We start from the raw sequence: 4,092 nt of genomic DNA on the forward strand, positions 1-4,092 counted from the left end.
AAGACCTTGTTGGGCTGGGCCATGTCAGGTTGGGCCAGGCCAGGCTTTGGGCCATGTGTGTACCCATTTAAGATTAGGTAGCAGAGATACAAATTTTATAAAGAACACAAAGACAAATATTTTTTTAAAAAAACTTAAAACATGCTTAAAATGTTTGCACTCATTGGTTTTAAAGATGCTTTCTTTGTATTTCTCCCATTGGATCCAGGGAACTGGGCAAAGGAAGCTCTGGCTCTTTCCTTCTTTCCCCAGGGGACTTGGGGGGGGGACTCTCAGCCAATAGAAGGGAGAGAGGCTTGGCTCAGAAGCTCCACGGTGCAATTGAGAGAGTTTGGCAAAGCAAGCTATCCTCCCCCCTTCCTCCCCAAGGGAGGAGCCTCAGCCAATGGAGAAAATAGAGGCCTGGTAGGAGCCCTCTGGGGGCCTGATTCGGCCCCTGAACTGCATGTTTGACACCCCTGCTATAGATGCTCAGGCTACAGCCCCAATTTATTTTCAAGCTTGAAAAATCCTTTTTCATTTCTGCTAACCCTTCCACACCCTTCTCATGACCCTCCCAAAGTCGGTGTCTTCTGATTGTTCTGTCACTTACCAAAAAAGCACACGGTTTTCCAAAATTAGGACAACTGAGATGTGTATTAGATTTGATCGTCTTTTTTTCTTTCTGGTCCTGGAGGAAACAAAACTGACCCCTTCACCGCCCAACTTCCCCTTCTCCTAGCCTCCTTCGAAAGGGGCTTCGTTGAAAGGTAATCTGATTTGCGGTATAATCGGCATGTTTACCAGTTGGGGAAATATCATCAAGTATTACTTTAAGATACTTAGGAGATGTGACACACTCTTGAGTGGAAGACACTGTTCGGAATGTAAAAGCATTAGTCTCCTGGATATGCTAATAGAAAAAACAAGCGGCAGTTTGATCAAGTCTGACAGTGGGGGAGAGGGTTATTAAGGCAGCTGATCACATACATTGTTTTGGAGAGGGAAGGGTGGTAGAGGAAGAAGGAAGATCACTAGCCGTAAGTGGAGGTGCATCCCCATCCGCATGCATAAATCATTCCCAGGACTGGCAGGGGAGGTGAGAAGCAATGGATGCAACCCAGGGCTTTTTTTGTAGCAGGAACTCCTTTGCATATTAGGCCACACACCACTGATGGAGCCAATCCTCCAAGAGCATTCAAGGCTCTTATTCTAGGGCCTACTGTAAGCTCCAGGAGGATTGGCTACATCAGCGGTGTGTGGCCTAACATGCAAAGAAGATCCTGCTACAAAAAAGCCCTGATGCAACCAATGTTGAGTAGTGGACAGTGAACTGGAGTAGGTTCTGGGTTCAAATTCCCAATTTACCGTATGTGTTTGTTTATTGTTTCAAATTTCTATCCTGCCCTTCCCTATCGGGTTCTTCCCAGCCTTCCCAATTGGGGATATGGTCTGGGCAGAGGGTTGCCAAGTCCTTTGTGCATGCGACATGCGCGCGACGAATGATGTCACCCAGAAGCGACATCATCAAAATGGCAGTGCCCGTGCGGGGCCGCTCTAGGCTTTTCCAGGAAAACTATGGTTTTCCCAGACACTTCAGCCATTTGGGAGGTTAAAACTTTATGGTACAAACATACTACTGAGTCCCTTTAAATCCTGGCTTTCTGTTCCAGCCAGGGGATGGGGGAGGCATGGTTGCCAGATCCAGTTTGGAAAACTCCTGGAGATTTGGGGATGGAGCCTGGGGAGGACACGAGTGAGGTAAAATGCCACAGAGTCCACCAGAGGTGAAATTCTAGCAAGAGCTCCTTTGCATATTAGGCCACATACCCCTGATGTAGCCAATCCTCCAAGAGCTTACAAGGCTCTTTTTTGTAAGCTCTTGGAGGATTGGCTACATCATGGGGGTGTAGCCTAATATGCAAAGAAGCTCCTGCTAGAATTCCACCCCTGGAGTCCACCCTCCAGAGCATCCATTTTCTTCAGGGAAACTGATCTTTGTAGTCCGGAGATGAGCTGTAATTTTAGAGGATCCCCAGATCCCACCTGGCAGCTGGCATCCCTAAATTCTGGTCCTGTCCTCCATGGCTTGTGTGGATAATCGTTCTCCCCCTATTACTTCTGATGCTGAATGGAATATTTATAAAGGGTAAACCGATTCACTCTTAATCTACTTTTCCCTTACTAAACATAACAATTTTCCTGCCTCCCCCAGTCTTTTCTCTAAACCATTTATCATCCCTCCATGTCTTCACAGAATCCTTTGCAAATTGTCAACACCTTTTAACTGTTAAAAAAGAAGCTTATTAAAAGAGTCCAGATGCACCTTTAGGACTAACGGCGCGAGTTTATTGAAGGAGCACACACCTCCACAGGTGAGAATCTGAGCCCCGAGATGGTCGCTTGCAACTTTGTGCAGCAAGTCAAATAAATTAGGAAATGATATATTCAGGGGTTTTTTTTAAATAGCAGGAACATATGAACATATGAAGCTGCCTTATACTGAATTACCCTCAGTCCATCAAAATCAGTATTGTCTACTCAGACTGGCAGGGTCTCAAGCTGAGGTTTTTCACACCTATTTGCCTGGGCCCTTTTTAGTTGGAGGTGCCGGGGATTGAACCTGGGACCTCCTGCTTACAAAGCAGATGCTCTACCACTGAGCCACCATCTCTCAGGCTAGCGTGAGATCAGACTTGTCTGAGATCAGACTAGCCTGAGCCATCCAGGTCAGGGACTATAAACATCCAGGGCTTTTTTTGTTGCAGGAACTCCTTTGCCACACCCCCTGATGTAGCCAATCCTTCAAGAGCTTACAGGGCTCTTAGTACAGAATCTACTGTAAGCTCCAGGAGGATTGGCTACATCAGGGCTGTGTGGCCTAATATGTAAATGAGTTCCTGCTTCAAAAGATGCCCTGGATATGTTTATATTCTCTGACCTGGGTGGCCCAGGCTAGTCTGATCTCATCAGATGACAGAAGCTAAACAGGGATGACTTTGGATGAGAGACCTCCACAGAATACCATGGCTGTGATGTGGAAGCAACAATGACAAACCATCTCCAGATGTCTTATGCTTTTAAAACCCTATAGGGTCGCCATAAGATCTGTGACTTGTCAGCACTTTCTGCTACCACCACATTTATACTCCATCTTCCATAGTCTTTAATAGGACAGTTTCCCATACTATGAACTCATAGTTTACTATATCTATAATGGCCAATATTGTCTCATCGGTCTGGCAGCAGCTCTCTGTGATCCCAGGCAAAAGTCTTTCACATCATTTACTACTAGGTCCTTTTAGGCATTTTGCCTGAGTGAAGATAAAATTGTGTGAGCTGGAAACTAAAAAACTGAGCTAACTCACACTCACTCAAACTTAGAGAGAACCAGGGGTGGAATTCTAGCATATTAGGCCACACACCCCTGATGTAGCCAATCCTCCAAGAACTTACAAGGCTCATTTTTGTAAGCTCTTGGAGGATTGGCTACATCGGGGGTGTGTGGCCTAATATGCAAAGGAGCTGCTGCTAGAATTTCATCCCCGGAGAGAACCCCGGTTGTCATGGAAGAGAGCATGTGAAGTGGGAATGCCATGGAGTTAAAAAAGTATGGGAAAATATAGTAAGAACAATAAATAAGCTTTTTCATATAAAGCTAAATATTGATTTTGAGTTGATGTTGATGAGCACTTTGGGCAATGCAACAGTAGGAAAAAAAAAATCAAGATCTATTAAAAGCAATGATATTAGCCGGTAAAGCAGTAATGGCATTAAGGTGGAAAGATAAAAACAAATGGACAGAAAGAACTTGGTATGATTACCTGTTTGAATTTGTTCAATCAGAGATAATGGACATAATAAACCGAGATTTGCCATGGGAAGATAAAACAACAAGGATCAAAGAAAAGTGGTCGCTCTTCCTGAAATGGATGAAAGAGGAACAGAAGGAAGACGTTCGGTGGAAGCTTCAAGCCCTATGTCCCTGGATGACAGAAGAAGATTAGATTAGACTGAGGGGGAGGGATGGGGATGAAAAATGTATATTGGAACAATGAGACAATGAAAAATTGTATATTTTAATTAAGAAATAATAAAAAAATATGGGGGGGG

General features: G+C 44.6%; 1 non-coding gene across 1 annotated transcript; it reads right to left on the reverse strand.

Annotated features, from left to right (window-relative positions):
- Positions 1–2,581: 2,581 nt before the first annotated feature.
- Positions 2,582–2,654, reverse strand: TRNAT-UGU (transfer RNA threonine (anticodon UGU)). Its single transcript has one exon. It is a non-coding gene; the product is annotated as a tRNA-Thr (tRNA).
- Positions 2,655–4,092: the final 1,438 nt, after the last annotated feature.

The sequence above is a fragment of the Heteronotia binoei genome, chromosome 2 (assembly GCF_032191835.1).
Source record: "Heteronotia binoei isolate CCM8104 ecotype False Entrance Well chromosome 2, APGP_CSIRO_Hbin_v1, whole genome shotgun sequence".
Classification (NCBI taxonomy): Eukaryota; Metazoa; Chordata; class Lepidosauria; order Squamata; family Gekkonidae; genus Heteronotia; species Heteronotia binoei.